This window comes from Canis aureus, chromosome 11 (genome assembly GCF_053574225.1).
Source record: "Canis aureus isolate CA01 chromosome 11, VMU_Caureus_v.1.0, whole genome shotgun sequence".
Taxonomy (NCBI): domain Eukaryota; kingdom Metazoa; phylum Chordata; class Mammalia; order Carnivora; family Canidae; genus Canis; species Canis aureus.
In genome coordinates this window covers 63,372,570-63,399,693 of record NC_135621.1, presented here as the reverse complement: position 1 = coordinate 63,399,693, position 27,124 = coordinate 63,372,570, and the positions used below count along the sequence as shown (strand labels likewise).

General features: G+C 41.7%; 1 long non-coding RNA gene across 1 annotated transcript in view; it reads left to right on the top strand.

The window, feature by feature from the left end:
* The window catches only part of LOC144324205 (uncharacterized), a 143,252-nt gene that overhangs the window by 95,177 nt on the left and 20,951 nt on the right, over positions 1 to 27,124 (top strand). Inside the window, exon 10 of the long non-coding RNA XR_013389728.1 lies at positions 25,946 to 26,409. This is a non-coding gene — a long non-coding RNA (uncharacterized LOC144324205). The remainder of the gene's footprint in view (positions 1 to 25,945; positions 26,410 to 27,124) is intronic.

Genomic DNA, 27,124 nt, shown 5'->3' with positions numbered 1-27,124 from the left:
CAGACTCTCTACTGAGCATGGACCTGACTTAGAGCTTGATCCTATGACCCAGAGATCATGATCTGAACTGTAATCAAGAGTTGGATTCTTATCTGACTGAGCCACCTAGGTCCTCTGATACCCTGTGTCTTTTGTTGGAGCATTTAGTCCATTTACAGCCAGAGTGATTATTCAAAGATATGAATATAGTGTCATTGTGTTACCTGTAGAGTTGGTGTTTCTGACTCTACTCTTTTCTAGTCTTTGTTGCTTTTAATCTTTTTTCCCCTGCTTAAAATTTACCCTGTATATTTTTTTGCAGGGCTGCTTTGGTAGTCAGGAACTCTTTTAGTTTTTGTTTTCCAGGAAAGTCTTTATCTCTATTTCTATTCTGAATGACAGCCTTGCTGGATAAAGTATTCTTGGCTGTATATTTTCCCCATTCAGCACATTGAATATATCCTGCCACTCTCTTCTGACTTGTCAAATTTCTGTGGACAAATCTGCTGCAAACTTAAGCTGTCTTCCCTGTAGGTTAAGTACTTTTTCCCCCCTTGCTGCTTTTAGAATTCTTTTTTGTCTGTGTATTTTGTGAATTTGACTATAATATGCCTTGGGGATGGTCAGCTTTTGTTGAATTTAATGGCAGTTCTCTGTGCTTCTTGGATTTGATGCCCATATCCGTCCCCATATTAGGGAGTTATCAGCTATAATTTGCTTGAATAAACCTTCTGCCCCTTTTTCTCTCTCTCCATCTTCTGGGACTCCTATGGTATGAATGTTGTTACATTTTAGTAAGTCATTGAGTACCCTAAGTCTGTCTTTGTGATTTATTACACTTGTTTCCCTCTTCTTTTCAATTTCATTATTTTCCATGGTTTTATCTTCTGTATCACTGATATGTTCCTAATTCATCCATCCTCATTTTTATGGCATCTCTTTGGGTCTGCATCTTGATTACAGCATTTTAAATTTTGGCCTGACTAGACTTTAGTTCTTTTATCTTTGCAATAAGGGATTCTCTAGTGTCTTCTATGCTTTTTTTCAAGCCCAACCAGTATCCTTATAATTATTGTTTTAAATTCTAGTTCAGACATCTTACTTTTATCTGCATTGATTAAATCTCTGCTAGTCATTTTTCCCTGTATTTTTGGGTGAATAGATCCATCTTGTCATTTTAGGGAGAAATAAAGCAAAATAAAACAAAATTAAAATTACACTTGATAGAATTAACACTGGATGTTATATGTTGGCAAATTGAACTTCAATAAAAACGAATGAAAAAAACTGAAAAAATTTTAAAAATAAAATACATAAAGGAAGATAGATCCTACATACGTTTTATTTTGCTTTGTTATGAGAAACTTGATAGAAAAAAAGGTAAAAGGGAAGAGAAGAAATAAAGAAGAAAGAAAATTTTAAAATTATATAAAATAAGTTAAAAAATTAAAAATTGGGCAGCCCAGGTGGCTCAGCGGTTTAGTGCCACCTTCAGCCCAGGGCATGATCCTGGAGACCTGGGATTGAGTCCCACTTTGGGCTCCCTGCATGGAGCCTGCTGCTCCCTCTGCCTGTGTCTCTGCCTGTCTTTCTCTCTCTCTCTCTCTGTCTCATGAATAAATAAATAAAATCTTAAAAAAATTAAAAATTGCTCTTTCTGTATCTAAAAAACAAACAAAAACAAAGACAAAAACAACCCAAAGGAAACAGATGAAGAACCCCCAAAGGATGCTAGATCCTGTGTCTCTTAGAGCAGAAGCTTTGCAGCACTCTATGATTAGTAGACTTGGTGTGGTCAAGTGGTTTGTGCTGCTCTTCTGGGCGAAGGGCCTGCTGCTCTGATTCTAAGGTGGATTTGTGGAGATGTGCATGCCCCTCTCAGAAGGGCGGAGCTTGGTGTAGCATCTCCATTCTCCACTTGGTGTTGCTGTTCAGCTCACTGAGGTGGATCTAGCTGGTGAGCCTGGGGCAAAAATGGCTTCACCCTGTTCTCTCTATCCTATGTGGAACAGGAAATGCATGCCACCTCTCTTCAGTAAGCCTGCCTTTGTCCTTGGTTTCTGTCAGATTCCCATCTTCACCCTGTCTGTGTTGGAGCTGTCCACCTGCCAAATGGTGGAGCACTCCTATGTTTTTCAGGCACAGTTGTGTTTCAAGATCCCACACTTCAGAGACCCTGTGGCATCAACCCTTATGGATCCTCTGGTGGAGGGTCTCCCTGCTTTGTGGCTGGTGCTGGCTTGTCACTGAAGACAGTCATGTGACTATGCAGTAGTTCAAAGTTATGGTAAATCACAATACACAGCTGGCACCAGGGTTTGCCATCCTCCATCAATGTCTTTGTTTCTATTCTGGTGAGTAGGATAGCTCCATGGTGTTCACAGGTCCTTTGTCCCCTGAGAAGCCATCTGCCCTCTACCAAATGTACTCTAAGCAGGGGAACTGCTTCTCCCCATGTGACCCTGAGGATCCTCAGGCTGCCTGCTGGTGGGGGTCAGCTCTGTTCTCCCACCAAAGCACAATTCAGCTCCCCAGGTATGTATGGCAATGTTGAGACCTCTGAAACTTCACGATCTGTGCTTCACTGTTTATAGAAAACTGGTGGTATTGTAACCCTCTTCTTTTTCCCTGTCAGTGGTTTTGGGGAATAGTTTTCTTGTGTAGTTCCCTACCTGTGTTTTCACTCTCTGTCTCTTTCCCCACCCCCACCCCAACTTTATCTGTCTCTCCTTATTGCTTGCTACTCCCTGCATGGTCAGGGCTCCCTCCCCTGGGCAGGACCCACAGCTCTTTTCTCCTATGAACTCCCTGCAGTTCCTACCTTTCATGGGACATTTTTCTGGTTTGTAGATGTGCAGCTTTGTTCTCTATGACTTCAGATCAATTTATTTATTTATTTATTTATTTATTTATTTATTTATTTATTTTCAGATAAATTTCTTGGGTGTTCAAAATAATTTGATATTTATCTAGCTGTGTTTGAGGGAGGAGGTAAGCCTAGGATTGCCCTATTCCTTCACCATCTTACCTCTCTCTGATCTGGGAATAGCGTTTTATAAATATCAATTATGTTAAGCTATTTGAAAGTGGTATTCAATTCTTATAGTCTTACTGATTTTTTTGTTTATTATATCAATTACTGAGAGAAATGTGTTAAAATCTGTAGCCATGAATGTGGATTTCTCTTTAGTTTTGTCAAGGTCTGCTTTTTGAATTTTGAAATGCTATTATAAGTCTCTACACATTTAGGATTGATTTTTATTTATTTTTAATGAATTGACCCTTTTATAATTATGGAATCCTCTATCTCTGGTAATATGTTTTGTCTTGAAGCCCACTTTGTCTGATTTTAACATAGCACGTTAGCTTTCTTATATTTAATGTCTATATAGAGTATCTTTTTCTATTCTTATAATAGTTTTTTTTTAAGATTTTATTTATTTATTCATGAGAGAGAGAGAGAGAGGCAGAGACATAGGCAGAGGGAGAAGCAGGCTCCATGCAGGAAGCCCTATGTGGGACTTGATCCTGGGACTCCAGGATCATGACCTGATCTGAAGGCAGACGCTCAACCACTGAGCCACCCAGGCATCCCAGATGGTCACAATCTACCTTCAAATATATTCATACTATTTTATGAACACTATAAAAGAGCCTTATAGCAACAATTCCACGTACCTCGTTTTGCCTTTGTCTTCTTGTTTTTGTATATTTTACTTCTATTTATGCTATAAATCTCATGATGTATTATTATTTTAAAAAGTCAACAATTTTTTTAAAAGTCAACAATGTTTACAGAAGCTAATATATAATATACTATATACTATATATTTTGTATAATATATATAAAATAAAAATATATTTTATACACACATAATTTGGGGAGTCTTTCTTGTGGTACTGGATTTCTGGAGACAAATTCTCTCTCTTTTTTTATTCTATCTGAAAATGTCTGTATATTATCTGTATTTTAGAGGATATGGTACATTAAGTTGACAGGTTTTCCCTCTTTTCAGCACTAGAAAGTTGTTTCAGTTTTCTAGCCTCATTCTTGTTGTTTCCTGTAAATAATATATCTTTTCTCCTCTGGCTACTTTTATGAAATTTGCTTTTAATCTTTGAGTCTCAGCAATTTAACTGTGACATTTTAAGGTGTGGTTTTCTTTGTATTTTTCCTGCTTGGGTTCACTGAGCTTCTTGGATCTACATGTTGATTTTGGAAAGTACTTGACTGTTATTTCTGAAAAAGAAAGGAAGAAAGAAAGAAGGGAAAAAAGAAAAACATGTTTGCCCTGTTATCCTTCCTTTTCTCTTCTGGAACTTCACTTAAACGTTTTCTAGATCATCTGATATTATCCCTCAGTTCTGTTTCTTTCCCCCTTGTTTTACCTTTGGTTTTGGTTTGGATAATTTCTATTTTGCCTTCAAATTTATTGATCCATTGCCTGCTATATCTAATTTGATGTTAAGTTTATTAAATACATTTTTATTTTTGATATTTTTTTCATTTCTGTTGTTTCCATTATAGTTACCTTCTGTTCTCTGAAATCCGTGACTTGTTCGTGCATATATTTTCCCCTCTTGATTCTTTAAAATATTTGTCATTGTTATTTTAAAGCCCCTACCTGGATCATTTCTGGGTCTTATTCAATTGACTGTTTCCTCTTTTGACCACGGGTAAGATTTTCTTGCTCTTTTGTACCTTTCATATATCTTGATGTTTGGGGACGTTTTATATAGAATAACAAGTAGAGTAAATTATATTCATCTCCAGAAAAGGAAATCATCTCCCCCCTCTCCAGGGCATGTGTGGGAGGATTGAGTCAATCTCATCTGTAGTTCAGCTGAGTCTGGGCTTGATTGCAAATTAAGTTAGATTCATTGTGCCACTGGCCTAAAATGGTTTCAGAAAAATATTAAGAATCTAGCAAGATTTAGTGTCTGAACACTGGTGAGATTCCAGAAAATCCTTTATGCTTTACAATCTGGTTGCCAACTTCCACCTCCCCCACTGGGGTGTATTCTTTGCTTCCCAATTTTGTCTCCAACTTTCTGCATCTTGAGAGTTCTCTCTCTCCCCAGATGTCCTGTTCACATCTTCTGGAGGATTGCTGTAGTGCACTTAGTGGAAGCACAGAGCACCCCAGAGTGATTTCTCTCAGATTTCTTGCTCTACCTCAAGCTTCAGTCTTGTGCTTGGGGAAGGCTGTGGGTCAGGGAGATCTGTGTCAGTCTTCTTTTCCTCCTGGCCCTCATCATACTACCTCTGGGCCTACATGAGAACAAGGGGAGCATATTGGTGGGTAGGTACAGATTCACAGTTTTTCTTGAGTTCCTCAAGGTCCTAATCTGTCATGCCAACCAATTCACTGCTATGTTCATCAGAAGTTTGGTGGTTTTCTCCTTATCCCCATCCATGGTATATTCCTCTTTCTCTACTGCTTTACTAGTGATGAAAGCATCCTAGCTCTCTTCTTGCCAGGAAGGGATCATTTTTGGAAATCTAGTTCATTTTCACTTTTTTGCATCATAGCTCTCTGATAGTTTTTATGTTAAGCCAGCTTATCTGGCTTTTTTTTTTTTTTTTCATAGTTAGGATGGAAGCAACAGTCTCTTGTGATTTTCTGCATTCTAATTGGAAGTGCTGCTTAGTTCTTTCTACTTTTATATATTTTCTATCTAGGACTTAAGTACCTACCCATTGTGGCTGGGATAGAGATAGGTTTGATTGATTCCAACTCAGAATCTTTACTCCCTTTCTTTGTGAAAGGCTTTCCCTTAGGTAAAGATCATAATTTCTGACCCCATCTCTCAGGAGGAGTTGTCCCTCCAAGAGGTTCTCAGACCCTATTAAGTGTGTTTCTGTTGGGCCCACCCCATTAGTGTCACAGAGATATCTGCATGTCTCTATTCAAGGTGCGGCAAATTCCCCTACCTGCCAGGTACACAGTGTGTCACATTAAAGTGAGAATACTTCAGAGAAGGGTGACATTTTAAGAACAATTCTGATTGGTGACATCAAGACCTACAGGAATGGGAGAGATCTCAGGGTAGGGGTGGAGTCAGAAACTCCTACTACTAACATTTACTTGGTATCTACTTTGAGTTACCCACTTTCACAGTGGTGGCCCTTGACATAGATTTTCTCACTTTACACGTAAGGAATCGAGACCAGAGAGATAATATAACTTTGCCTAAGTAGCAAAGTGGGAATTTGAACTGACAGCTAACCTACTCCAAAAGCAGAAGATAGGAGTGGACAGACCACTGCATTCCAGTCTAGCGTGGGGCTGCCCCTGCAGATGTTGGCCATGGGGTTGGAACCAGCATGAGAGCTCTAGTTTCTGAGACTAGAGCTCTTCCTATTAGGACCCCACCATAATCAAACCATGCATTTACTGGGTGACCCTGAGGAATTTACTTAAAATTTTTTTAATATCAGTATTTTTCTGAAAATCTGAGGTTCCCCAAATCCTTTGAAAATACTCCTAAGGGAAATTGGAAGCAGTCCCTCCTCCATGGGTCGATTTTTCAGCAGGCCTCTGTCCCATTGACTAGATTTGTAGGAAACAAAGGAGAGAAAACAGCACTCTCACACCTGCCCCAATCCTGCTCATTTTGTTCTGCACAAGCCTTCTCTCCATACCAGAGGCCACACTACGCTAGGCCTCTTCTCCCTGGTACCATGAGTAATGCAGGAAAAGCCAATGTGTGATTAGTTAAGATCAGAGCTCCTCTATTAATGGAAAGGACATTTCAAACTTACTTTTATGCAAACCAATGCTATAAGATTTGTCAGAAACTATCAATAAGATAAAACAGAGAGGATTCATGGGTCACTGTCAAGTGAGGACAAAGCTTTTTGTTTCTTTTCTTTCCTTTTTTTTTTTAAGATTGATTATTTATTTATTTATTTATTTATTTATTTATTTATTTATTTATTTATTTATGGGAGAGAGGGGGAGGGGAGAGAGGCAGAAACACAAGCCAAGGGAGAAGCAGGAACTTGATCTCAGGACCCTGAGATCCTGACCTAAGCCAAAGGCAGATGCTCAACCACTGAGCCACCCAGGTGTCCCAGCAACAAAGCTTTTCTAGCCTAAGCTTTAAGACCCATAGTGGCTTTCTGGACACCAGCTGGGTTAGAAGTAAGACTGCCAGGATAAAAGGCTGGGGACCCCTGAACATTTTCCCTCTAGTAATAGCTGCATGTCAGGACAGTGCTACCTATTCAACTAGCATTATCTCAGCTTTTCCTCTCTACAACCTGATGACATAGTTGCTGTTAGTGTCCTCATTTTATAGTTGAGGAAATTGAGACTTAGGTATGTAATTGACTAAGGTCAAACAAATAGTGGTGGGCCTGGGACTTGAACCCAAGACTTCCTGAATTCTAGGTCTAGGTGGTACCTCCCCACTCAGCAATTGAGGCACTCTAAATGGTGAGTTACTAATAGAAGATGGCATGTGGATCTTCTTAGGGCTGGCAATTAATTACATACATATTTTCTCCTCTTCCTGGGCTCATAACCAGATTACATTTCCCTCCCTCCCCAACATGTGATTTTCATGCTCTTACCCTTTCACGTTGGTTGACATAAAAATGATTCTCAGAGCAACTTTGTGAACCATGTGTTGAAGAGGGTGGATCCACAAGTTAGAAAGAGCCTGGGTCCTTGATTCACCATATGGAGGTTCCTACTAAGAATACCTGTATCAGATTATTTTATTGTGTTAATCCACATGGATATGAAGGTTTTTGTCAGTTACAGCAACCAGTGTTACCTTAAGCAATACAAATGTTACTGACCAGGAAGAAGTTGGAATATCACTGAGGAACTGAGGGAATCAATCTTAATACTTTCTATGATTAACCTGCCTAGGGTGGTGGGGTTGAGCACGCTTGGTCTTTGTTGTACAAATTCAGGTTTGGGTGTAGCCTTCACCATGGATTAGCTGGGAGATCTTGAACAATTCATTAAATTTTTCTGAACATCGTTATCTTTGAGAATGAGAATGACATTTACATAATTCTGTAAAAATTCCATCTGTTCAACAAATTTTATTGACCACTTACTACATGCCAGTGATTTTTCTAAGAAGTGTTGAGAACAAAGACTAAATCCATGCTGTTGGAGAACTTACATTTGGGTGGGAGGCTGGACAGTAAATTAATAAATATGTCATATGGTGATCAGTGATATAGAGAACTAATAAAGTAGTAAGGGGAGATGAGAATACCAGGAGTAGAAATACCAACAGGTGGTCTGGGGAAAGTGTCTCTAATTAAGGATACTTGAGCAGAGACCTGAAGGTCATGAGATAGTGAGATAGGCAGGTATCTGGGCACAGTGCTTCCAGTAGAGGGAATGGCACATTAAAAGGCCTGAGGCTGAATGGTGCTTGGCACATTGAAGAAGCAGCAAAGTAGTTGGAGCACCTGAAGTGTTGAAGGCAAAGGGTATATGTGAAATGTGGGGGAAAAGCATCCAGCACAATATATTTCAATAAATGTTAGAATCCTTCCTTCCTATGTGATGGCTTTGTAGTCACCCTAGGGAGCCCTCATTGCTAAAAACAAAGAAACAAACAGATAAAAATTAAAGTATATCAAACACAAATTTCCTTTATTGACTGGGTCGATGCTTAGAATTTCACCAGGGAATATTTTTCCTTTAGTCCAAGGCTTTGATTCCTGTCGCATGATTCCTCTCTCAAAGGATAAGATTCCAAGCTATTTTTCATTATTATACTTTAAAGGAGGTGATTGCAAGTTTGACTGAGGTTAGAAGGAGAAAGGGTTTGAGAAACGAGATGACTGGGAGTATGGAGAGGGGTGAAGTAAAGATTGACCTATAGCTGGGGAAGGGAGGGAGGAGAGAGATTGTGACCTGTCCTGAGGTTTCAGTTTGAAGCTCTTCTGTGTTGTAGCTTTATATGAGTGTCAAAGGAACTTACATCTGCAGACGTCACTGATTCAAAGAAAGGATTGCTCTTAACTTACAGGGTTGCCTTGCATTGAAAGAATGAGTTCCCTAAATCTCCAGGAAGGCATGACCCTTGTCCTCTACCCTGTCACTAAAGACTAGCAGAGGAAAGAGTCCCCACAGAGCAGAGACAAGTGTCAAGGGTCTTTGTGCCCTTAGGCTTCTGGGCCCTTGGCTCCCAAAATGCCCATGGTTAGCACCGTTGGTTGCAAACTGTTTCAAGAAGAAAATGGATTTATGATGTGATATTTGGTTCCCACCAGAATCATTGTGAGTTGCGAGAGAAGCAAGTTCAAGGTTAAGCTTCCAGGAAAAATGCCCCAACCATATGCCAGAAATGGTCTGAAGATGGAACCATATTATAGCTGCTGGGAACTCAGTGCGAGGAACTCACCACCTCTATCACATGTATTGCTTCCTCCAGCAGCAGAGACACTCTTGCGTCTGGAGCCAGACTCAGTCTTTCAGGGCCTGCTGCCTCTGCATTCCCTCGGCAGAGCTTAGCTCCTCACTTTGCTTACTTGCTCATTTCCAGAACAAAGTCTTATGTGGATATGGGTAATGACAGAGCCAGGTCACAGTCCTGTATCTTAGTTGCCAAAGAAGCTAGGAGTTTGAGTTGTGAGGATGCAGGGCTGATACCATGAGAATGTCCTCAGATACATAAAGGATTGATAACAATAGGTCCGGTATTTCTTGCAGACAGTGGCTATAGAAGGCTCTATTAAAATTCAAAATTTTATTAAAAAATTTTTATTTGGCCTGGAGTCATTACCCAGGATGACAACCTTGACTGCAGCATGACAGAGGTGCCTGCTGGGGGTGGGGTCTTCACAAGCATGGAGGCAACTACAAGGGAACCGGAAGGAGTCCAAGGCCAGCTTATATGGGCTTAGTCTTTTGATAGTACCCTGCCCTGCAAAGAGAGAAGACCTTCATGGGAAATGACAGGGAAAGCAAAAAAAAAAAAAAAAAAAATGCCCAAACCATTTGAGTTTGGTTTGTGTGGGGACTTAATTACCAAGTTATCCTGACGCCTGCATAAACTCATAGCTCAGAAGAGTGAAGAATTCTTTCTGAAAAAGTTCTGGTAAACAGAAGCCTGTAAGTGCTTAGAACCGAGGGATGTTTTCCATTTATTCTGAGCTGGACTCCGAACAGACATATGTGTCTTTCCCGTTGAGAAGGCCTCTTCCTGTCCTGGATCAATAAACTGCAGATTTGAAGGCGAAGATACACATTTTTTTGATCTGACCTGACACCATTTAGAATTTTTGAATAAATTTGGAATAAATTGGAACCCCTGGCTTAAACAGCCACACACAAGTCAGAACTTCAAGATGACTCAGTAATGAGCTCCCCACACAACTCAGACACAGATGACTATAGTGTTCCCCAAAGCACTTTCCCACGCAGGGTGAGATTCTCTCGGTGGAGTGGGGCATGATCAGAAAGGAGAACTTTATCTCCTGCTTCCAAACAAGCTTCCTGCCTTGGCTGAGCCCTGCGCACTCTCATCGCCTTGCTCTCGCTGTTGTGCCTTGTCTTTTGCGGCTCCACCTCTCTGGCTTGCCATCTCTCCAGGCAAGCCAATGGCCTCTTCCTCCATGAAGCCTCTAGTCTGACTGTTTTGTGAGAAGGGATGCAGGATGGAGGTGCTTTGGAAGTCCTGGAGGCCAGTTTGGTGCTGACTTTTGGACTGCAGGAGCCCGATTCCTGAAGATATCCCACTGACTAGGTTTGGTCCCGGAACTTGTCTTGGTTTTAATTTCCCTGCTAAGTTTCTGTTTTCCAGCAACATATGCCCCCCTTTTTCTCCTTCAGTTACCTCAGTGGTAGCTCTCACCATGTTAAACAACGGTCTGATTTGGCATGGAAAAAAGCAGCCAGTTGTTTCCTTTAAATCTTAATGGTTTAGGCCCTGGGAACATTTTAAGTAACTGTTTAATGAGAAGACTTCTGGTGAAGCACAGGTAAGATCTTAAAGGCTTTAATTGCTCCCCAGAGAAGGCTGTCAGGGTTAAGTAACCTCATTCAGTTGTGTACGTGGAGCAGGATGAGCAAAACAAGGCAGAAATGAGGAGCAGGGGCTGCAGGGGAGATGTCCTCGAACCTGGCGGATGAAACTTCTTGGAGCTAGAAGCTGCCTAGAGCTCTACCTTGAGCTGTCCACAGTCAATACCTGCTGGCCGACTGCTATGCCCCCAAATGGTCAAATAAATGACCAACTTTTTCCTAGGCCTGGTTGCCTTCTAATTTGGAACCCAAATTACAGTTCTTTCTTCTGTTCTTTCATTTAAATACAAAACAAAACCAAACAAAACCAAACCCCAAAACCCTGTTTTCCCCACTTGAACTTTTTATTTGTACATCGTTCATTTGTTTATTCGCTATGCAAGTGTTTATATAATGTCTCCCTGGTTTCAGGCACCACTCTAGGTACCGCGGTTGCACCCAGTTGTTCATTGTGGATTTATCGGCAACCAAATGAACTTAGGCACAAGAAGCAGGAGAACAGATAGGGACAGCACATCTGCTGACAGAATCCCAGAGTGCTGGTGTTTGGGTTGGGCCAGTAACCCCCAGCCCTAAGTTAAGGTTGTTCATGGTATGCGGAGGGAGTTCTATTAGTAATAATATTCACTGTGTGTCAAAGGCCTGTGGAGAGTGAGGCACTTTTGAAATGGGACTCAAACTGACTTCTTATTTCATTGAATCTAAAAAGCCCTTTGTGTAGGCCTCCCCACTTCCAGCCCAGCAGAGGTGGTCTGTTCACGCTGCAGCCCCTGCAGCCTCCTCAGGTACAAATGCTGCCTGGCTCTGAGTAGTCATGCTGTCTGGGACCGTTACACCAGCCTAAGTGGGGATGGAGGCTGTACCTTTGGAATTAAGTAAGAAAAACAGAGGTGAGTGAAGGGTATGTGGTAGCCCAGCCAGTTCAGTCTTCTCTTGACTGGAGTGAGACCTAAATTGGGAAGTATTTGGCTGATGGTGAGGGCAGATAAACGTTACGGATTTGATGAAATCCCAGACCTCAGGCTTGAAACTGAGCTTGACCCTTCCCGTTGAGCACTTTTATGCAATACCACTGGACATGTAGTAACAAGAAAGGAAACAGAGGAAGGATATCGGTTCAGCCATATGTCAACTCTGGGAGAGAAGATGACAGGGAGAGCGAGGCACGAGATGTGCATCGAGTCAGGAGTTGAAAGAACAAAAGAAACTTCTGTGAAGTTAGAGCTAGTGTGTCCTTGAGGAAACAAATGAGCTGAGGTAAGAGGGCTGAAATTCCATTATAGGTTATGGGAGGTGTGTGTATTATGAGCATGGGCCTAGGGGCTGGGCATGTCATCTGGTTGTTTAGAAGTCCAACATAACCACATGACCTGAACTCCAATTTATAACAATTACAAATTGCACTCATTTGTCCTCATAACCCTAAGTATAGGGGAAGAAGGAACAGCTATCACTATACCAGCATTTTAGATGGAGAAACTAAGGCCCTGGGGGTTTTACCTGACTTCCTCAGGCTTGTACAACTGGTGGCAAAATTTTGCATTAAGTGCAATGTTTCCATCCTGTCCTCCCATAATGGTGATGCCCTGAACTTATCAAGGACATTGGCATTTATTGACTCATTGAACCAGCTCAACAACACTATAGGAGGCAGGATGGGTGAGAAAACTGAAGACCAGAGAAAGACTGAGAATGGACTGGAACTCCCATTGCTTGAACACTTGGTATGTGCTTTATGTATGCTGTCTCAGAAAACACAATCTTTTAAAGGTAGAAACCACTTATCTCTGCTTTAAGGATGGGGAGGCTGAGTTATGGGATAGTACAAAACATGCCCAAGGCCACCCAACCAATAAATAGTAAACTTGAGATCCAGCCCCAGGTGTCTAACCTCAAAGGCTGGGCTATTTCAGCTCACCACCTACCACCTGCCTGTAGGTACCCTGCAGCCAGTCAGGCCAGAGTTAGTTTTAGAACTCCATTTTCCCCACTCTTAATGTTTCCGTCAAGCTGCTGGTACAATACCAAGTTGGTTGTGAATAACAGGGGTGTGGAGTCAGAGAGGCCTGGTCTTGGATCTGAGCTCCCTACACACTAGAGGAGGATCTGGAGTAATTACTGTCTCTCAGGTCCAGTTGCCACATCTGCAAAACGACGCACCCTCTCGCCCCCTGGAAGGCTTGTGGTAGGGGTTAATGAGAGTAAACTGCTTAAAGCAGCATCCAGGATGTAGTGAGTGCCCAGCAAGTGGTGGCAGGGGTAGGATGGGACAGCCTTCCGTCCACATTCCCCTCTCCTGGTCCCTCATTTCCACAGGCAGGCACACATTTTTGAAATCTTCCCATGCCCTCCCCCTCATCTCTCTTTTCTTCTCTCCTGAGTTCTTGCTGTGAGTGTGGAGTAATGTCTTTTATTCATTCCAATATGCCACAGCCAGGTGTGTGTAAAGGGTACAGGGCAGAGCACTAGCTCACTTTCTCCTGGCCCCCTCCTTGGCTTCTATCTCAGCCAGGATTCTTCAGAAAAACAGAACACGGGATCAACTTACCCAGTTGTGGGCACGGGCAAGTCTGAAGGCTGTCTGGCTGTCCAGCTGGCTGGCAACTCAGGCAGGAGCCTTGAGGCATTCCCTGTTTCTTCTGCATGCAAAACTCCGTTTCGCTCTCAAGGCCTGTCAATGGACTGGATGAGGCTTCCTCACATTATTGAGGGTAACAACAACTGATTGTAGATATTTAACACATCTATGAAATACCCCAGCAACACTTACATTAGTGTTTGGTTGAATGATTGGGTACTATAGCTTAGCCATGTTGGTACATAAAACTAACCACCACAGCTTCCATGGCTGCCTTTGGGTGAAGGTTCTCAGTTGGCCTCTTCTGCCTTCATCTCATGTGCTGGCTCCATTTCCCTGTCTACTCCTTAAATATTGGTGGTCCTCAAGCTTCCATTGTTGTATTTTGCTGATTCTAGGTGCTCCTCCAGGACAGTCTTATCTCTTTGTAGCAGCTGAACCTCTCCCTGTACACCAGCTATAACTTTGTTTGTATTTCTAGAAATCTATCTTGGATTGGCCACTGAACACCTCCACTGGGTACTCCCCTCAATTTCTGCCTGATTTCCTGCTCCAAACTGTTTGTCCCCCTGAATTCTGCCTTCCGCACTCACCTGGTCAGTCCAGCCAGAAATCCGGTTGCCATTCGTGGTTCCTCTCTCTTCACATTCAGTTGGTGCCCAACTCCTGCTGAATTTTTATCTACCAAATATCTCATTTACCTCATCAAGAAAATATTTACTGATTATCTACATGCAGCACCAAGCCAGGCTCTAGAGCAGGGTTTCTCTTGACATTTTGGGCCATATGATTCTCCATTGCAGAGAATGTCCCATGCACCATATGATATTTAGTAGTATCCCTTTTTCACTAGGGACATTGCAACAAAACACCCAAGACTGGTACTTACACAGCAGAATTTTATTTTCTCACGGTTCTGGAGAATAGAAGTCCAAAATCAAGGTGTCAGCAGAGTTGATCTCTCCTGAGGCCTCTTTTTGCCTTGCAGGTAGCCACTTTCTTGCTGTATTCTCACATGGCCTTCTCTCTGTGCACACACATCTCTGGTGTCTCTCTTCTTATAGGGACATCAGCCATATTGGATTCAGGGCTTACCCTAAAGGCCTCATTTTAATTACTCCTTTGACGACTTTATCCTCAAATACAGTTACCTTACTTTGGAGGTACGGGACGGGGGGTAGGTACAACATATGAATTATGAAACAACAAAATTCAGCCCATAAATCCTGGCTTCCACCCACTAGACACCAATAGCACCCCTCATTCCAAGTTGAGACAACAATCAAAAATCTCTCCAGATATGGTCAAATGTCCTCGAGGTGCAAAATTACCCAGGTTGAGCACCACTGCTCTATACAGCAATAGTTTTTAATTCTGGCTTCACATTAGAATCACTTGGAGAAACTGGAAAACAAAACAAAACAGCCTTACCTACAGAGATTCTGACTTGATTTTTTTGGGCGGGGCCATTTTGTAAAAGCATCCCAGACTATTCTAATGTGCGGCCGGGGATGAGAACATTCTAGTCTCTCTTTTTCTTTTTAATTTTTATTTATTTATGATAGTCACAGAGAGAGAGAGGCAGAGACACAGGCAGAGGGAGAAGCAGGCTCCATGCACTGGGAGCCTGCCGTGGGATTCGATCCCGGGTCTCCAGGATAGTGCCCTGGGCCAAAGGCAGGCGCTAAACCGCTGCGCCACCCAGGGATCCCAACATTCTAGTCTCCATGCAGTGTGAGAGTGAACCAGACAGATATTAATAACAAATTTCATAATTAAAATTTGAAAACAGTTAAGATTATGTTATGAATACTGTTTTGTAACATTTTCTTTAGGAGTGTGTCTTAGACATTTTCTTGGATCATTAGATAATCTACAGGTAAAATTTAATAAGTTTACATGTGAACATGCTGTAAGTAATTTCATTAGGGCCCTATTCCATATTTTAGAGGATGCAAATTCTACCTTATTGAAGTAATGCTGCAAAGAATATTTGTAAGCAGCTTTGTAAGCAGCTTTGATCATTTACTGGGTGTAAACTTCAAGAGGTGGAGATCCTGGGTCAGCAGGGTGAATATTTTTGTGGTTTTTGATATATATATCTAAATTGCTCCTCAGAAATGTTATATTAATTTATATAACTCTGCCAACAGAATAAAAATTAAAAGGCCATTATCCTATATCCTTACCAGCCAAGGATATGTCAGTTTAAATGAAATTTGATAACTTGGTTTAATTTGAATTTCTTTGGTTATTATCAAAACTAATCATTTCAAACATGTATATATGTTATTTGCATTTTTCCTTTTCCAAACTGCTTGTCCATGTCCTTTGCTCATTTTTAATATTTTTATTTTCCTTATGGACTTGCAAGAGCTGATTGTGAAAGCATTATCTGTTATGTGTTGCAAATATTTTTATCTAGTTACTATTTACCTTCAGTGTTTGTCATTTTTATTTCTGGAAGTAACTTTCATGTAGTTAAATCTGTTCATATTTCCTCCCTCCCTTCCTTCCTTCCTTCCTTCCTTCCTTCCTTCCTTCCTTCCTTCCTTCCTTCCTTCCTTCCTTCCTTCCTTCCTATTTTATTCATAGAAAAGTTTTCCATACCATTCATCAGATCAATATTCATCTACATTTTTGTTCTTTCATCATTTTTTGAACAATTGATTTTTAAAATCCATTTGGAGTTTTGTCATTTTATTTAAAATAGTTACCTAGTTTTCCTAGAACTGCTTCCTAAAAGTTTTATCTTTTCCTGTTCATTTGAAATGTCACACTTTTCCTAGACTAAATTCTTTTCTGATTGAGCCTATTTGGGGACTTTCTAGTCTGTTCTGCATTGTTTTATTTATTTGAGTTATAATTTGTTTTGGCAGCTGAAGTTCAATTTCACCTTATTATTCTTGATTTTTTAAAACAGTTTTTGAAATTCAAAACCACTTTTTTTCAGATTCCCAAAATTCCCATTGTGATTTTGAGTAAAAGCCCGCTAACTTGGGGAGAACTTACTGCCTTCCAATATTAAATCTTAGCTTTCTGACACAATATATAACATTGCTTCCGTACTCAAGGTATTCTTTATGGAGCTTTGTAAAGCATATCATTTCCTTTATAAAGTTCTTGCAAATTTCTTGTTAAATTTATTCCAAGATACTTTGTATTTTGTTGCTATTGAAAATGGACCCCTTTACCCATTATATGTACTGGGTAGTTATTGCTGCTCTTTAAAGAAGCTGTTGTTTTATATAGATTTATTTTGTAATTGTCTCATTTACTGGGTAATTAGTTTCAATGGTTTATTACATTGAGTGTTTTGGGTTGGTGACTTTCAGTTATGCAAATAGTGTTAATTTTGTCTCCTTTTCAAGCTTGCATTTCTTATTTCTTCTTGTCTTACTGCATTGGCTAAGTGTCTAGAAAAAGTTTTCAACTACGTGGGAGTAATGAGCATACTTAACCTGCCTTTGATACGTTTTGATCTTTTTACTTATACTAGTATGGGATTTACCAAAGCTTTGTTAGACTATTAATTGTGCTATTTTTGTCTTTGTGAGATTTTTTTTTATTGGCGTTATACTAACTTCACAAAATAAACAAAGGAGTTTATTTTAAAGATATGATCTGCAACATTTTATATAGCAATAGGATAGTTGATTTCTTCAAAGTTTGAAAGAATCTTCCCATAAAACCATCTGAGTCTAATGTCTTAGTCAACTTTTTCATTTTCTTCTATGGCATTCATTTGTTCAACTTTTTGACTTCTTTCAGATATGATTTTGATAATCTGCATTTTCTTAGAAAATTACCTATTTTACAAAGATTTTATTTTTTATTTGTTGTAGTGTGGCACATGAGATTCTTATATAAGTAAAAGTGCATGCTGGTGGATTATGTACTCTTTTATGCCTAATTTTGAATATATTTTTCTCTTAAATTTATTTACAGTCTCAACTCTTTTTCTTTTTTTTTTTTTTTTTTTTTTTAAATTTTGTTTTAAATTTATTTATGATAGTCAGAGAGAGAGAGAGAGAGAGAGAGAGGCAGAGACACAGGCAGAGGGAGAAGCAGGCTCCATGCACTGGGAGCCTGACGTGGGATTCGATCCCAGGTCTCCAGGATCGTGCCCTGGGCCAAAGGCAGGCACTAAACCGCTGCGCCACCCAGGGATCCCAACTCTTTTTCTTTTTTAATACATTGGTTTTATTTTCGCTAATTATTTCTTCTTTACTTTTTCTAAATCGTTTGACTTGAAATTTTAGTTTATTTTTATCTTTTTAAAAATGACTAATAAGGTATTTAAGGCTATTTGTCTTCTGACTATAGATTTGAGAGCATCTCATAAGTTCACATTTGTACTTTTGTAGATAGTCCTGAACTTTTTCCCCTTTAACTGAAAAAAATTTTTTTAAAAAATTAAAAAAAATTTTTTTATTTATTTATGATAGTCACACAGAGACAGAGAGAGAGGCAGAGACACAGGCAGAGGGAGAAGCAGGCTCCATGCACTGGGAGCCCGACATGGGACTCGATCCCGGGTCTCCAGGATCGTGCCCTGGGCCAAAGGCAGGCGCCAAACTGCTGCGCCACCCAGGGATCCCTGAAAATTTTTTATCAGTGAATTTTTAAAATTCCAAGGATCTGAGGGTATTTGAGGGGGTGTTATTTTGTTAATAATTCCTAGATTTGTTTTATGGTGAATTGAGAATGTGGTTTAGCCAATTTTCACTTTTTTCAAATTAATTGTAATTTTCTCTTCCACTTTGTGCATACTCCTAGTTTAGCATGTACATTTTATTATAGTTATGTGTCTACATGTCTATCATTCCATTAGCCAATGAGCCCTGTGTGACCTTGGCCATTTCTGTGTTTTCTGTGTTGAGAGCAGTGCCTGGTAAATGCCAGACATCAATAAATGTTGGCTGAATTGACCTTGAATGACAGATGGGAGCATGACATGAGTTCAATTGGCTAAGGGGGCTGAGATTGTAGGTCTCATTTCTAGATGTACCATTTGACTTAACTGATCCATAGCAAAAGACCTGGTACAAGAGAATATTTATAAAGCAAGGTGAAGTATGGGTTCCATATTGGTAACAAATTAATGTCATTTATTGATAGGATTAAAGTTAATTCTGACTTTTTTGGTGGTGCTACTACATAGTAGTATACCTAGACCTAAAGTTATGAGGAGAAGCAGTCAAGATAGTGGAAAAAAACTGGTCCTAGAGCTGCATCTAGCCAAACATCACACTATGATTTGCTTGGGCAAGTCACTTAGGCTCTAGGGCCCTCAGCTTCCACATCTGTCAAGAGAAGGATAAGGTTATTCTAATGATTAAAAAAAGGAGGCAGGAAAAAATAACTTATGAGATCAAAAGAATTTTATTAAGAGACACAAAAAAGAAACATTTTTATATTCTAATACTAATTTTTAAAACTACTTAAATCCCTGAAACAAGGCAGAGCTTTGTGTTTGTGTGTTGCTGCTTTCTTTTTCTTTTCTTTTCTTTTCTTTTCTTTTCTTTTCTTTTCTTTTCTTTTCTTCTTTCTTTTCTCTTTTCTTTTCTTTTCTTTTTTCTTTTTCTTTTTCTTTTTCTTTTTCTTTTTCTTTTTCTTTTTCTTCTTTTTCTTTATCTTTTTCTTTTTCTTTTTCTTTTTCTTTTCTTTCTTTCCTGCAGAGAGGGTCTAATTAGGTTTTCAAAGTATCTATAATCTAGAAAGCTTAGGAACCAACTTTGTAGGGGGTTCCAAATCTGAGGGTTGGTAGTCCTGATGAAATATGAGAGAAATTTAATTTCCTTTTGCTCTCAGACCTTCCTATCACATTACCTGTCAGTCAATCAAATATTTATAGAGTAGCTCCCACATGAAAGTGTTCTGCTCTTCCAATGAGGAGAAGTATTAAAGGGCATAATCCTGTCCCTGACTGTTAGAAGCTTATGGTATGATTGAGGAGGGAGGAAAAATAAATGTGGAAAGTTAGCAAATAAGATTTCTGTTAGAGCAAAGACATTAGCTACAAGCTGAAGTCTCCACTTTCTACCTTGAACACTTACAAATGAAGAGAAAAAAATTTAACAAGAACATACTCCTGAAGAGGGAATTTCCAGCAGTCATAAGAGGAGAGGTTTCCATAAAATAATTTAATATATGTGCCACACTGGAATTTGGAGGCCAAAGCTGTTAGGCTTGTTGGCACTGGGGATGGGACTGGTTTATTGGTGGGTTTAGGCTGGGACCCCATTATCCTGAAGACCTGGAGCTAGAGTTACATAAGTTATATAAAGCTAAGGCCCAGACACATACTCTCCCAATTAAATTTGGGAGAGGGCAGCAGCAAAACCCTTCTTCCCTGCTTGGGGTTGTAGCTAAGGTCCTGGGAAGTACCACCCAGGCTGACAGGATCCTGCAACTGTGCTATATGCTCAGGTCAAATCTGCTGGTTAGCAGATTACTTTGAACTAGGAAGGTTTGATCTGAGTCTCAAACCTTCTTAAGATTGCCATGGGTCTTCTGAATATTTACTGGAGGAAATTCTCGTAAAAGATAATTTCACAAACAAAAATTACAAAGCACCCATGAAGTCCAAGTGACCATGAAAGGCAAATAACAAACTTAGCAAATAGTTGAACCAACATCCAAGAGAAAGACCTGATAGAGCAATAAAAAAGCATTTTCAAACACATAATTTAAATGTTTTCAAAGATAATGGGAAGCATGGAAATGATGAAATATGAACAGGAGTAAATGAAACAAGAGCAGGTGGTCATAGAAAACTTCAAAGGTGAAGGAATCATCACTGGAATTTAAAAAATCAAGTCTGTGTGTATATTAGTTAACAAATCATGCCAAAACTTAGTCGCTTAAAGCATAAATATTTATTATCCCAGTTTCTTGGGGCTGGGAATTCAGGAATGGTATAACTGGCTGGTTCTTTCATTAGGTTTGGTAAAGCTGTCAGCCAGATCTGCAGTGCTATAAAGGCCTGACTGGGCCTGGAGGACCTGCTTCCAAGATGATTCCTTCACAGGGAAGGTGGAGATGAGCTCAGTTCCTCCTCACATGGGCATCTCCAAATTGCACATTGATGTGTCCTCATGACATGACAGCTGGCTCCCCCTACAGCTAGTGATCAAAGAGAGAGAGAGAGCAAAGGAGAAGGAAACCATGATATTCTTTGTCACCAAGTCTTGGAAGTTACACACCATTGCATCCACTATATCCTATTCATTAGATGAGAGTCATTGGAATTAGCCCTTACTCAGAAGAGAGGAGTTAGATGCCACATCTTGGAGGAAGGACTATTTGAAAATGTGCAGGTATATTTGAAACCATACAAAAGATCAAATAGCATACTGCACACAATTATGAAATTGGATTATGAAACTGGAAGACTGAACTGAGGAAACGTCCCAAAATGTGGCAAGAAGAGCTAATGGGATGGAAAACATGAAAAAAAAGTTAAGAGATTTGGAGGACTGATCAAAAGCCCCAGCACATGTTTCATAGGAGTCCCAAGAGGAGGAGGAAACTAATGCAGAAACAATACACGAAGGTGTAATGGCTGAAAATGTCCCAAGACTAGAGAGAGTGCAGTATTTCCCAGATCGAGGCATCTCATTAGGGATGAGCTGAAAGTTAGCTAACTCTACAAAGCTGTTACACCAGTAAAAGAATGGTAGAAAAAAGAACTTCAAGGAAACAAAGTGCAGGAGATTGCAAGGGTTGAGTAGTCAGGAAAATCTTCACAGGTAGTGGAGGCAAGCCTGGGAAATTCTACTAGGTCTGGTGCCGTGGAGGGACTGTTGAGCTCTGAGGGAAGAAAGAGACCAGCTGTGTAGGGCCATGATGGGGGGTCCTTGCACCACTCACTGACCTTCCCTTGATTCCTGGAACAGCTTCCTCCCCACCTCTGCTACTATCACATAACGAGCAAAGATGTGTGAGCCAGCCCTGGACGTCTGATGCCCAGGGTATAAGGGCAAGGCCTGGAGGCACCGTGCTTCTGCCCCAGCAGGATACAGCCCCTTTTGGCCCCAGCACTCCTCTCTCCAGCTCTTGGGCCTCCAATGTCAAAATGCTGCAACCAGATGAAGACATTTTTCTTCTGCATGAAGGCCTTGACTTGGCACACTTCCGTTTATTTTCACCCCCCAAAGCTGTAATTAGTAGTCAGACTTGGTTTTCCCTGCAGACTCAGAGACAGGAGTAAGTGTTAATTTGAACATTTGCAACTAACAAACGCCGTCTCATTGGCCCGCGTGTAACCAGACGGTTTTGAGAGATGCTGAGTTCCCTGAGGGGGGTATGGGGTGGGTGGGCCCTAAGGGTGGGGGTTGAGAGGTTGCAGGGAGGCTGGAGCGGTGCAGCCTGGCGTTGGCTGCATTGCTATGTCTCCAGGGGAGCTCTGGAGAAGTGGCAAGTGATGGCATTCATGGAAAGCGGCAGGAGGCAGCTATGCATACGCAACTCCAGAAGAGGCAAACACCACTTCTCATCCACAGGAGTAAAAGATTTGGCTGGGAAAATCAGTCACTTGAAGAGAGAAAACAATATCAGGCAAAAAAAAAAAAAAAAAAAAAAAAAAAAAAATTCCTTCCAGCCAGGCAATGTGATCTGACCTCCATGAGAAATTTTTCTTAGGGTCAAACCTTTGCCCTTTGCATCCTGGTCTCCTGCCTCAGGCTGTGGCTGCCTGGATATATGTCTCTATGCTGAGGTCACTATTGTCTAAGGTTCAATGAAGCAGGGCCCACGGGAACAAGTTTGAGGGGAGAAAGAAAAAAATATACTGGTGAGGAGAAATCATTCCTAAAATCACAACAATTTGATGCCACCCAACTTTCACGGTGGCTCAGAGTTCATACACTGTTCTTTTCTTCCCCACCCTTGCTGTTGTTATTTTTCCTGGTCTGCATTTCCCTCCCAGCTCCCTGCAGACTGTTTAAAAATTGGATAAAGAGAAGACATCATCCGCTTTCCTTTCCCTCAAGGAAGAAAAGAAGTTTCCAATATCACCAACCAGGATGGCGATTTATTCATTTTGCTTTCATTTCTAATCTCTGGGAACACTGAGGAAAAGAAGGCATCTATCGCCTTTGTGTTCCCTGCCTCTTTGTCTCACTGTCACTCATTCTGTCTCCCTCCATCACTCGGTCTCATTCTAGATCTCTCTCCCTGTCTCTCTTTCCCTCTGTGTATTTGGGTCTTTCTCTTCAGCTCATTTCTCTGTATAACCACCTACACCCAATATATCAGCGAGCCGTTCAGCACCCTGGGCCAGCCACAATCTAATATCCCACACAGCCGTCACGTACCAGGTTGTATTTTCAACCTTGTTTCAGCACCCCTAGGCAGTGTGCACACTGAGTAACTTTGGATCTTTCAGCTCTCTGGATGATCTTTTATTTTAGTGACCCTGGGCAGATCACAGACTGAGCTCAGGCTGCAGGCCGAGACCTGACCTCTTTTTATGTAGTTATGTCGAAAGGGGCATCTGTGGGATAGCCGGTTTTTCAGGCCAATAGTTTTGAGTTGGTCGCATGTGAGTGAGTGTGTTGTGTGCACACACACACACAAACATGACTTTGTAAAGGGATTGATTGAATCATTTGGGGGATGCCATTTTGATTTCTATAAAGTAATTTGAAAGCTTTTTCTTTTAATTTTTTTAATTTTTAAATTTTTAAAAAGATTTTATTTATTTATTCATGAGAGACCTAGAGAGAGAGGCAGAGACATAGGCAGAGGGAGAGCAGGCTCCCTGCAGGGAGCCTGATGCGGGATTTGATCCCAGGACCCTGGGATCATGCCCTGAGCTGAAGGCAGATGCTTAACCACTGAGCCACCCAGGTGCCCCTTTTTCTTTTCTTTTTATGAGAGGAGGAAATTGGTGATACTTTAAGCTACTGGGGAAAGACCTTTCTAGAAATGGGACAGCGCCAAAGTCTTATGTCTTGATGCAGGTAGAGGGTAAAGGAATGAAGGCTGAAAAAAGGGACTATGATTCCAATGTTAGGACTGGAAATAGCACGAGGGCAAGGAGGTGACTGGACTCTTCTCTGTGACTGGACACAAACTCTGGCATGATTCAGACACGAGGTAGGCTTTCCTGTGACACAAGGACTCTGAATGATTCTGCACGCCAGGGGAAAGCATGACCTGTGGCTCGAGTGAAATCCATGGCTTTCATGGGTACTGCAGTGGCTGAGGATGAAGGTCAAGTTTTTTAATAACTTTGAACAGCACACCAGAATTTTAGGGAAAGAATTGTTATTTTCAAATTGCTGTATCTTTTTCGGTGAACAGGGTGCTGGTTGACATGCTTGGGCTCCTAAAGCATTACAGAGATTTGTGGGAAGCCCAGGGGAAGAAGGATGAAGCCAGCTGCTGAGAGATTGGGGACAGATTCTGTACTGCTCTGAATATTGGAGAGCCCTGCGGCTTTGTATCTAGACCTGGCCTTGGAATGCAGGCTTATTGGCAGCTGAATAGAGATTTTTGCCAGCTTTTTGCCTCATATAAAAATAATAGTAACTCAGAATCTGGCACTTCCCCCCATGGATATTTGCACGATCACCTCTTCATTACCAGTGCTAATCATCAGCAAAATTGCAAAGTGGGTGCATCTTGCCTCAGTGACTTCAGCTTTTGTACTCCTCCCTCTTTCCAGGGCCAGCTCATCACCGCCCCCCCCCAACAATTTCCTTCTTCCCTCTCGACTTAGTGTCCTGTGCTCTTCCCACCCTCCATCCCCCACCCCTGCTACTAAAAATTTCCTAGAGAACACAAATATAAGTTGCTTATACCTTGGTTTTCTTTCCTAAGACTGCTTGCACTCCTCACTATCCTTTTTTTTTGTTTTTTAGATTTTTTTTTTATTTGAGAGAGAGAATGAGGGGCAGAGGGAGAGTGAGAGGGAGAAGCAGACTCCCCACTGAGCAGGGATCCCTATGTGGGGCTCAAACCCAGGACATTGGGATCATGACCTGAGCCGAAGGGAGACCCTTAACCGCCTAAGCTGCCCAGGTGCACCTCCCCTCCATCACTGTCTTTCGAAAGGCTGCATCCCTGGTGGAGGGATAGTATGGAAGTTCCATGTGGACAGATATTTTTGTCAGTTTTGTTCCTCAGGACCTAGCACAGTGCCTGACAGGTGGTAGAGGATCAGTAGATTTCATTGAATGAATGAATCAACTAAGTGAATTCAAATTTTGGGCAGCACATAGGGGGGCAGCTTTTCCTTCTGGGGTGGGGGATGACAGAGGATAGAGAGGCACTAGGACCACCCCTGCTGTTCCTGAGGTTTCCCATAAGTCTCCTACCTCTTGCCATCCCCCCACCCCCCACCCCCACACAAGGCCAATTCCTTAAATAACTTTTTTAAAGATGTAGTTTTCTTTTGTCAGGCTCTCTGGGATCCTAAAATCCCCTGCTTTGGTTCCTGGCATACTTTCCACACTTTCAGGGCAAAGATGGTTTCCTCTCCCACTCTCCCAGGCCCCCGGCGTCATCACCGTGACCTCTTCCATTGCCGTGGTCAGTGCCTAATGCTCAATTGGCCCTGGGGGATAGCAAAGTTGCACACGAAATGCCCACCTCTTTCCTCCCAGAGTCCAGAATGGAACAGCGTCTTTTCTTTTGCAAACCTTTTGCCTGCATCTCCTTTGTATGACTGCTTAATAGTAAAATTCATTTGCTCTGGGCAGGGGCTTCAGGCCTGGTAACTTGGTCTCAAAGACAGGCCTGCAAAGGACAATTGCCCAGAGCTGTCTCTTTCTGAGGACTGCCCCTTGTTAAGGTGTGAGATGGAAAGTTGACAATGGAATGAAAATATTTTGGGCTGTTTGGAGAGCTATTTTTAATACGTGCAAGGGATGTGGTATTCCTTGTTTAGACCATCTTCAATTTGCCAGGGAGCTCTGTGAATGGAAAATGTGAGCCAAAGGCCCGAGGTGGAAAAGGGAATATAAACGCGGGGGCCCTTGCGATCTGGAAATTTACCCGCTGCTCCAAGCTGCTGGAGGTTTGAGTTCTGTGTGTATTAGGGATGGCTCTTCTTTTATTTCTGGATATTCTCTCTTCCACCTTTCAGCTGGCATGTAAATACCCATCAGCACCCTGGTCCGCAGGACCATCCCAGCCAGCTGTACCATCCACAGTGTATTGTATACATAATGCAACACCATTAACTCTAATGCTGTCACATGGCAGCAAGAGCGCTTGGGAAGTGCTGGGTGGAAGGCAGGAAGCTGCTGACCGACTGGCTCCCTTTTATATAATCATAAACTCAAACCCACATTTCTCTGAAAGCAAGAAAAATCACCCAACCACCTTTTGATTACACTTTTACACAAATTAATGTCATTTTCCTTTCCAACAGTATTGACTACAGGATTCAATTTGGTCCGGCAGGTGCTGGGTAACGGGAAGCCTGCTAAGAGCAGCTGTGTTAACAGCGTCCCTCTCGAGAAAGGATTCTCTGTGGAGAGTGAAGAAAGAGGGAGAAGAAGATAGAGACGAAGAAGGAAAGGGGGGGGGGGATCAACAACTTGCACACACATCCACATCCCTGTGTGCTGCTGCTGCTGCCGCCGCCACGGCGGCTGCTTGGATGCGTCTAAGATGGCACCTTGGTGCCCTGCCACATTCGGTCTCCTTGGTACCGAAGCGGCGCTCGGCTTCTTGTCACTGAGTGGATGATGATTATCTGCACCAGGGTCTCAAGGGTGCTCAAGCTTTGCTGGCGATTGGAGCTGAGATGCTTCAGCTGAAGGATTTTAAAAGCTGTACAAGGCCAAAGAACCATTACCAGTCACTTGCTGTGTGATGCCTGTTGAAGAGGGGGTAGGTGTGGAAAGGAGGGGCGCTGGGGGTGCAGGAGAGGGGAGGGCACATGATATCTTTATCCCTCTCCCTGTTTTCTCTCCTCCCTCTCCTCCTACCTCTCCACCTCCCCACCCCTTTTTAGCCATCGTACCCTTGCTGAGGCATGACAAGGTTATGTCAGTGTGGTCTGAGAATCTATTGATCACGGCCATCAAAGATCTTTGCGGGAGTTTAGGGATTTGGTGCTTTGCATAACACCCCACTCATCTCAGTTAACTCCTCCTGTCCCGGCCTGGGCTCCAATCACCTCTGAGCTGAGCTGTTGGCAAAACTTGCTAATTTCTGTGACAGCTGCTTTCCGAACTATACTCATAAGGCTGTCAAAACCATTGTAATTACTATTATAACAGAACTCAGGTGCATGACCCCGGCACTGAAGAAGTGGAAGGATTGGACCGGATGCAGCAAAGGGAAAAAAAACCCATATAGATACTAATGCCAAACCCCCCCCCAGACATGTGCACACACACCAATAAGCAAAAAGGATCTTGTTGAACTCCTACCCTGCTGATTTTTCTTTTAATCAGTGACAAATAAAAGAAATAACCAGAAACCACTGAGTCACGCACTCCCATTCTGCAGCATATCACATTTTTCAGTAAATATTTATTGAGCACGGATAGTTGAGCTGGTGCTGTTCTAGGTGCTGGGGCTCAGGGGTGTACAAAGCAGA